Genomic DNA, 9943 nt, shown 5'->3' with positions numbered 1-9943 from the left:
GATTATGATTATATATGTTTTCATTGAAAACTAAAGTGTGGTTAAGGTGGATTAATCTAGATCTGGTAAGCAGGAAACAGGAAAGGTGTAAAAGAGAACTTTGAGGCGGGGGAGTCCAGTTAGGAGTTTATCACAAGTTTAAGACAATTTGGCTCTGAATCATGACAGTGACACGGTAATGGAAAGGACAAAAATGTGAGAAAAGTTGCAGAGGAGGAACTCTGCGTTTGGTAAACAATTGAATATGGACAGCAAAGTAAGATAAGTGGTAAGCGTAACTGTAAGTTTTGATCTTGGATAACTCCAGTTTTAGGAAAAGCAAGGTTATTTAAATATTAAATTTATTAAAATTGATATGGCCACAGGATACAGGTAGAGATTTAGAAAGTATTTGTACATAATTGATAAGTTTTTTTGGAGGGATGTTTTAAATTTGGTTTCTGCATTCTTATTGTTTCATAGGAATTCTTTATATATGGTGGATATGAATCCTTCTCCTAGGAAGCTCTTCCAGTTTGTGGGTTTTTTTTTGTTGTTGTTGTTGTTTTTGTATCTTTTTATGGTGTCTTTTGAGACAGGTGTCTTAATTTTTATGTAGTCAATTCTATCAGTTATATTGTTTTTTTTTTTTTCTTCTGAGAGAGAAAGAGAGAGAGAGAGAGTGAGCAGGGCAGAAGCAGAGAGAGAGAGGGGGAGAGAGAAAATCTTAAGCAGACTCCATGCCCAGGGCTCTGCCCAGCATAGAGCCTATAATGTGGGGCTCGATCTCACAACTGTGAGATCATGACCTTAGCCGAACTCTAGAGTCAGAGGCTTAACCAACTGAGGACCCAGGCGCCCCTCAATTATATTCTTTATGTTTTCACATTTTAAGACATTTTTCTGTGCAGTGAGGTCATGAAAATACTTTACTATATTGTATTCTAATTATCGTTTTAACAGTCATGTATAGATTTTTAATCCAACTGAAACTGAATGTTGTTTGACAATATCAGGTAAGGATGCATCATCATTTTTACCCCTTGTGGATAGTCAATTGTCCTAGTACCATCTTGAAAAGTCCATTTGTCTCTCACTAATTTATTTTTATTTATTTTTAGTTTTTAAGTTTATTTATTTATTTTGAGAAGGGAGAGAGAGGCAGAGTGTGCAAGACAGAGAGAGTGTGCATGCAAGTAGGGGAGGGGCAGAGAGAGAGAGAGAGAGAGAGACAGAATTCCAAGCAGGCTCCAAGCAGGGCCCAACACAGGGCTCAAACCCATGAACTGTGAGATCATGACCTGAACTGAGATCAAGAGCTGGATGCTCAACTGCCTGAGCCACCCAGGTGCCCCTCTAACCAATTTTTAATACCACCTTCATCATATATCATGTGATAAATGTATGAGTCTATTTCTAAGCTTTTTACTAGATTTCATTTCTCTAATTCTCAGTCTGGGCCAATACCACCTAATTTTAATTTCTATAACTTTATAAAAAGTTTTGATATCTAGTAGGGCAAGCTTTCACAACTTTTTTCCTTCTCCTTTGATAGAATAGCATCTTGGCAATTTTTTGACCCTTGAACTTCAATATAAGTTTTAGACTAAAGGGGTGCCTGGGTGGCGCAGTGGGTTAAGCATCAACTTCGGCTCAGGTCATGATCTCACAGTTTGTGAGTTCAAGCCTCATGTCAGGCTCTGTGCTGCCAGCTCAAAGCCTCGATCCTGCTTCAGATTCTGTGTGTCCCTCTCTTTGTCCCTCCCTTGTTTGTACTCTGTCTCTCAAAAATAAACATTAAAAAAAATTTAAAAAATTTTAGATTAAACATGTTAATGTATACACACACAGCTGATGGATTGTTACTTCTACTGTATTGAATTTATATAACAGTTACAGAGCTATGATCTTTATGGTATTAGTCTTTTAGTTAATGAGCATTGTATACTTCTTGATTTACTTACGCCTTTAATATATTTAAGTGCAGTTTTATATTTTTGTCTCTAATAGTTTTACATATTTTTATTAAATTTCCTTCTGAGTATTTCATGAATTTTTATGTTAGTTTTTAAAAATGTATTTTTGGAGGCACCTGGGTGGCTCAGTCAGTTGAGCATCTGACTTCAGCTGTGGATTTGAGCCCTGTGTTGGGGTCTGTGCTGACAGCTCAGAGCCTGAAGCCTGTTTTGGATTCTGTGTCTCCCTCCCTCTCTGCTCCTCCCCTGCTGGTGCTATCTCTGTCTCTCAAAATATAAAGTAAAACATTAAAAAATTTTAAAAATGTATTTCTCAACTCTGTATTATTGGTATATGAAATGTAATAGATTTTTACTCTGCAAATATACTAAACTCTTTTCTTATTCTATAAATTATAGATTCTGTTGGATTTTCATAATAGTCATACCACTTGAAAATAATAATATTTTAATTTCTTCCATTCTTTCTAGGGGCTATTTCCTTTATTCCCTTTTGGTACTGGCTAGAGACTCCAATACAAAGTTGAATAAAGTGGGTATTCTAGTCATTGTCTTGATCTCAAATGGAATATTTTTATCATTAAGTATGCTGTTTAGTAGTAGATCATGTGAAGAAATTTTGCTAATTAAAAAAAATTGAGGTTGAATCATTGGGCTGGAACAAAAGAAAGGAAAAAATGGGCAAGAAGACTTTATTGCGTTTTTAATTTTAATTTTTATATTTTTAATTTCTAAGTGTCTTATATGGTTCCTTTTTCCCTCCTCCCCCTCCCCCCCGTTTCTTTTAAAATCAGTTTAATCTTTAAAAAAGTATTCTCGTATTTTTCCTTTCTATCTTTAGGGCCCTTTTAATTTTTAAAATAGATTAGGTATATTTAGTATTTATTCTTTGTCTTCTGATTACAATATCTGAAGTTCTTAAATATCTAACTTTGTTTCTCCTATCTCTCCCTCCACGTGGCCTATTTCCTCATGCATCTTGCAAGTTTTAACTATAAGTTCTTAGTTTTTGAAATTTTATCTGTTTGAATATTTCAAGTCCTGTATTGGCAATTTATACCTCCAGTGACTATTTGTATTAGCTTCTGCCAAACCTTATGGAACTCTACCAACATAGGAACACTTTACATTTTCTTGCTTGAAGATTTTTTTTTTATATTCCCAGGTAGGATGAGATCAGGTGAAGGCCAGCTTGTGGATATGAATTCCAAGGTAGGATTTAATGTTTCCTTTTACCCAATGCCACATTTTATAATAGGCAATTTTCTTTGTTGTCTCCTGGATTTATTTCTAGTTCACATATACCTCGAGGGTTTAGGCCTCTGGGGTACCTGATTTATTAAGGTATCTTCTGTTAGATTCCTCATCTTGGTCAGGTGCCTCTCAGGATTTATCTCCTGTTACCTATAAATACAGAAGCTCAAGTTCACCTTCATAGGCAAATGTCCTCAAAGTGAAAGCCAGATTCAAAGCTCAGGTTACCTCTCTGGATTTCTATTTTCACATAATTTTGGGTTTCTGAGGGTCCTTACTTTCTTGCTAACATGGGGATGTATTTAAATTTTTTTCAATTATTTTAATTATTTTCAGTGGGAGGGTTGGTCATGTGTCAGGTGTATCATATTACTGGAAAATAGATTTCTTAGAGTCTTTGAAAATAATTTATTCCTATAATAAATTTGCATTGGCATGAAAAAATGGGGGAATCCTTTATGAATAATAGATACTATAAACATAAGATCATAGACTAAACACTTATTCAATTATTCACTATTTTATACATATTTACTGGGCATTCCGTGAGATGCTGTGCTACACTGCAGGAGGTACCAATAAGTATATTGAAAGGTCCCTGGACATCAAAATCCTTTATATCACTTATAGATATAAATGATAAATTCAATAGAGACAGGATAAACTAAATACTCATACCCAGTTGGGGAACTAAAGCAAATCTCTGTACAGAAGTTGCTATTTTATCTTAGTCTATAGGATAGACAGAGAGAGATGAATGGAACTTCATTCCAGGTAGAAGAATCAAAGAGCATGTACAAATGTGTAGAGATAAAAAAGCTTGGAATGGCTTTATATATATATATATATATATATATATATATATATATGCTTGACTGGATCATAAATGATTTTAAGGAAATGGTTAATGATAAGAATGGAAAGTTAGGCTGAAGCCCAGAGCGTGAAGGGCCATGAATTCTAGGCCAAGCAATTTGAACTTAAATTAGTAGGGGGACTGAGTTATTAATAGATGTATATACCTGTCGGTTTTAGACAGTTTAAAATGTGTCATTTACGGGAGGCTGAGAGTGGAATCAAGACTTACTTAGTTAATCAATTGAAATTATAAATGGGTAAATGAGGATGGGATGAAGTATGGGAGTGTGAGACAAGCAAAATACAGATATTTTATTCAGGGTTTCTGATGATGGTGGGATGTTGTTTACATAATTACTTTCTTCCTTAGCTTAGAAAAAACGTTATTTATTTTCTGAACAGGTTTGAAGCAACATCTTGGTATTTCCTTCCATGAGTTAAGATTCAAGCCTGAGTTGTGACCCTAAGGACACATTATTTAGAAACTAATATTTCCCTCATTTTAAAGAGAAAGAACTGGGCCGGTTCTTGTTCAGTTTCAGTCATTTTATCTTTTCTATTATTGTTGTTAGGATATTAGTTTAACAGAGCATCTCTATAAATGTCTTAGGTCAACTCACTTTTCTAATAAGAAAAAGAATCATTAAATGCCAATTAGGATTTCTGGTATCGAAATTCAAGGTCTACTTAAAAACGCTGGGGATCATGAAATGATCAAAGGAATACTAATAGGCATACTACAAATGGCTAATGTAATTTTTATTTCAGAACTGAGATGCAAACTGAGAATGTGCATCGTTCTCCACTCCAGTCCCAAAACCTCATTAGGCTGCGGCCAGCCTGTGGGGGAGTGACACGGCTGAGGTTTTCTCAGGCAAAAGACATTAACATTACAAATGAAAGTTGGTCCAAATCTATCTCAAGCAGTATTTTCTCTCAGAGGTATAGTAAGAATTACATTAGCAGTGCAGCTATTAAGCTCTGTTGAATAATTCTGTATTTTGGAAAAGGAAAGTGACCTTTTGTATCTCTTCGAGGGGAATAGCCATACAGATATATTTAAGATAAGGCTAATTGGGACAGGACACCAGAGTTACAAAAATATGTGGGGATTTTTGGTATTCAGTTAAAAGATACACAGTATGTTATACAAAGCATTTCATAATACTAGACAGATGTGTGACCTTTCTCACTTCTTAATCAACTTTATCTCCTGTTAGAGGCTGTAGATAGGGAATGGAGGACAGAAAAACACTTGCTAATTCTCCATTTTTGTACTGCTCTGAAATAGGAGCACAGTTTATAACCTAAACTCCTCAATAATTAGTGTAACTATTGTTTTCTTCAATTATCAGAGTCACATATTTTTTTTTACGTTTTGACATACTTGAAATCTGGGTGTTTCCTAAAAAGCAATGTCAAAAAGGAACATGGTGCATTTCCTACACTTCTTAGTGGTCATTATCTTTGTGAGTGATAATACAGTCGTATGTGGTAGGATTCAATGCTTGAATTAACTTGGGTTGGAATCTGTAATGTTGCTTTAAAAATTAAAAAAAAAAAACACTATAATACAGAAGTAAAAGAAAACATTTTATACAAAGAAAGACTATTGAACACCAAACAACAAAATCAAAGATAGTAGAAAACTGTCAAATCTCTGGAACATATTATGGCCTTTCAAAGCCAGGAAAGAGTACATGACAGATTCTTGGGCCTGAAGGATTATTACTCAGGTGCCAAGCATCTGTCTATCAGAAGCTTCTGGATGACTCTCAAGAGAAGGTAATTCACTTACAGTGATGGTAATTCAATTAAGGAAAAAGTGAAAGTATCAGCTTAACCAGATATGAAATGCAAACAAAACCCTAAAATAATACTGTCAATCTTAAAGATGCCCAAGAGCCAAGATCACAAGCATGGATTATAAAAAGCAACATGTTGTCATGCTGCCTGACCAAAATCAACTCAGAAGGCTGAGTGGGAAGACACTGGAACTCAAACTGCATTTTGACGGTGCAGAAAGGGCTATCTCCAATTACATGAACAAAAATATAGTACCACGAGTATGAAAACAACATATATCTCATTTAGTGTTTTGTTTCTGAAAACACAATAAATACTTAGAAGCAGAAATGGTAATCACTAAGGTCCAAAATGGATTTGCCATCTCTAAATTACTTCCCACGAACATGATATTCCTTTTTGATAGGGTTCTAAGTTTGAGATGGGATACCAAATCTATATTTCAGTAGAACACTTAACAAACTCATTGCATTCTTGTGGACAAAATGAAGAAATATGGCCTAGATTAGATAGTGTATTAGAGTTTGAATGAGTGTGGATATGGTCTGACAAGTAGATTTATGGCATCTGGAGAGGTTTCTGGTGGTTGTGGATAACTCTTTCCGAGGCCTCATTCTATGCAGTGTAATTTGTTGGTAACTTGAACACATGGAAACCTTTCTCATGAGACTTGCAGTTGTAAAAAAGTAGCAAGGATAAAAATACTTTGGATCAAATCAGTATCTCTAAAAAATTTTGACAGACTAGAGGGATGGACTGAATCCAGTAAGATAAATTTTATGAGATAAATATAAAATCCTGAATCTGGAATCCTGTTGGGATAAGCTAGTTCTTAATTTCTAACCATTTTGCTACACCTCTCTAAGCCTCAGTTTCCCTATGTATAAAATGGGAATAATAATACTATCTACTTAGCAATTTGAGGTAAGGTCTCAGCACAGTGCTGGCACATAGTAAGTGCTCAATAGGTATTAGCTACGACTTTTCCAGAAATCCTGGAGCAGAATCCAAATTCTGTCATTTATGGGGTATTTGGACTTGAGTAAGGTACTTACTCTTTTTTAATTAAAAAAAAAATGTTTATTTATTTTTGGGACAGAGACAGAGAGAGACAGAGCGTGAGCAGGGGAGGGGCAGAGAGAGAGGGAGACACAGAATCTGAAGCAGACTCCAGGCTCTGAGCTGTCAGAACAGAGCCTGACAGAGCCTGACGTGGGGCTTGAGCTCACGGACCGCGAGATCATGACCTGAGCCGAAGTCGGATGCTCAACTGACAGGGTCACCTGGGCGCCCCTGTACTTATTCTTTCTAAGTCTCATTTTCTTTACTTGAAAATGGGGATAAAAATAGTACCTACCTCATAGGTGGCTGGCACAAGAGGTAAACGAGATGATGGATGTGAGGCCCTTTTTGAGGTGCGTGGCACCTAGTGGATGAGTGTTAGCAATTACAGGGAACATTAGTGTGACTTGTAGAAAGTCTACCTGGAATTAAATTGCAAAAATAGAACTACAGCCTCTCTAGAATAAGGGAAATTATACTTCTACTCTATCAGAGATTAAATCTATGCTATTACTTCAGTTTAAATGTATACTTTTGAGAGAACTATTGGAAAATTGAGGTGAACAGAAAATCAAACAAGGTGAAAAATGATGGCAGAAACTGGGGATGTTTATTTTGGAGAAGGTTGTGAGAGGAGGAAGCTATTTGAAGGGTCACCGTGGGAAAAGGAAAGAGGCTTGTTTTGTGTAGGCCCTGAAGTGAGGATTATGGCATTGAGACATGTTTGTTTGTTTTTTTTTCCTTTTGCTCCCCCGAAGGAAGACTTTCGTCCTGTGAGAGTTGATGCAAAGGTAGGATGACTGCCTGAGAAAGTAGTGATTTCTCAGTGACGGAAGTTTTTTAAGTCTGAGGAGTCATTTGATGGAGGCTTGCAGAGAGGATTCGGGGATTTGGGATGGGATTTGGCTCAGTGATCTTTAAAGGCCAATCCTCTTCTTAGGTTCCGTGGTTCTGCAGCTGTTGACTTCTTTACAGTTGCTTAACATTTAAAATCTTTAAAAAAAAAAAAAAAAAAAAAAAACCCTGCCGTCCACTCACCCAGTTTCTCTTTCAAAAAACTATTTGACTGAAGCATCTCACACTAAGTAAGAATTGCATATCCCTGACCTTTAAGGGCTGAAATTTATTTCCTTCACTGCTCTTATCTGCCAGTATCTGGGTAAATGGATTTGCAGAATCTGTGCGTGCCAGTCAGACTTGCCTTTCTTTTTAATAGGGCAGTTGATAAAATGGTTAAAGAATGGTCAGGCCACAGGATTCCTGATGGCTCAGCTTTTAGAGCCAGCAGTGATTTGTCCCAGGTAATGTCAATTTTAGTTAATAGACATGCAAATATTGGGTATGTGGTTCAGACGCAAGCTTGTTATTGCAGAGAATTCTTTGAACAGTGTGTCTCATAGGAAAAAGTTGTATTGACATTTACTATTTCATTCAACATAATAGTCTGCTTCCAAGTGGTTTAATGTTTCTTTGATTTTTAGTTTGTGCTTCTTGGCCTACAATTACATGTTGGAAAACTCAAAGACTATTTCCCTGCTTTTATATTGATTAACAGATAAATCATGTGTGTCTCTGAAGGACGATGCAAAAGGGAATTTTTCCAATGGATACACCCTTAGCATAAACATTGCCTGGAAGAAGGTAATATGATGTCTAATATACATCAGTTCGTGGGTAATACTAAAGATTTGGCATCTGGTGAAGGAGTTGGAAGGAACAAGGTCGGAGGTTTGCTGATAAAGAGGGTTGAGGATGAATTATGTAAATGAATCTCTTGAAAATAGCCTAGCGTGTAGGAGTATTAATGTCCCATGCAAAGTTTCAGCAAATGTTCAATAGCCAGGTGAGCCAGATGACTCACACTGTTGATGTCAGTCAACTCCTTTCTCGGGTTACTTTACTGTGTCAATTAGCTCATAAACAGTGGTCCATCACAACAGTGATGTAGATTGTACATGGCTTAGTAAAAACTTGATTGCCTGTCTCCAAGACTGTTTTGGATCTCCCACCGTGGCTGAATGCTCGATCTGCCAGCAGTAGAGATGGATAGTGAGCTCTTGAAATTGTATGATATAATGAGGGGACCAGCCTAACTGCTGGTTGATTATATTGGGTCCCCTGCATTATTAAATGAACAGCATTAATCCTCACTGAAATAAACACCTAATCTTGATGGTTTGTTTTCTTGGTCCATTATACTGCTTCTGTTGCCTTGATGCCTTATTGACATCATCTCTTATTACCTCATGTTTCCCCACACAATATTGCTTTTAATCAAGAAGCTCATTTCACAGTAACATAATTAAGGCCAGTGCTGTAGGGTTTCACTGGTATTTCCACAAAACATTCACCTAGATGACCTGGCTTATGGTCTAGCAGAATGACCCAAGGAATTGATTTACTGTGTCATCTGGGAAACAGTACCCTGTGACATTAGGCTGGTGTCCTTTAGGATAAGGCATGTTCTCTGAACCGGTGACGAATATATGATGCTGTTTCTCCTAAAACCGGGCTGCATTGGTCCAGAAACCAAGGAGGGAAGTGGGGTGGTATTTCTCATTATTATACTGGATGGACAAAGCACAAAAATTCCCTTCCCAAGTCCATTACTTTAGCTTCTGCTAATTTGGAGGTCTTAGTATTTAGTGGAGAAATATTCCACCAGATGAGACAACTGAACTGAGAACTGAGATGCTGAGATGACCATTCGGCCTTTTTGGGCTCCTCCTGATAAACAGACCAGGAAGCACAAAGGCAAACAAAAAGTTTACTATGATTTTCAACAGTGGACCTCAGGAATTCCTCTGGAATGCATCCTAGGATTATAATATCCAATGATAACAGTTAATGGGAGTCTACAGCAGCCCCAATTAGTTAAGATCACCAAGGTTCAAACCATTTGGGAATTAATTTGTGGCTTGCCTCCCCAAGGAACCAGGACCACTGAGATACCACCTGAGTACAAAGGGAACGTGGAGGAAGAAAGTCATCCATACCAAAGGTAATCT

General features: G+C 36.7%; 1 long non-coding RNA gene across 1 annotated transcript; it reads left to right on the top strand.

The window, feature by feature from the left end:
• The first annotated feature begins 3106 nt into the window (after nucleotides 1–3106).
• On the top strand, nucleotides 3107–9943 carry LOC125929880 (uncharacterized). The gene is made up of 3 exons (XR_007459989.1): nucleotides 3107–3167; nucleotides 8491–8576; nucleotides 9867–9943. It is a non-coding gene; the product is annotated as an uncharacterized LOC125929880 (long non-coding RNA).

Source organism: Panthera uncia, chromosome A2 (assembly GCF_023721935.1).
Source record: "Panthera uncia isolate 11264 chromosome A2, Puncia_PCG_1.0, whole genome shotgun sequence".
NCBI classification, from domain to species: Eukaryota; Metazoa; Chordata; class Mammalia; order Carnivora; family Felidae; genus Panthera; species Panthera uncia.
This window is presented reverse-complemented; position numbering and strand designations above follow the sequence as displayed.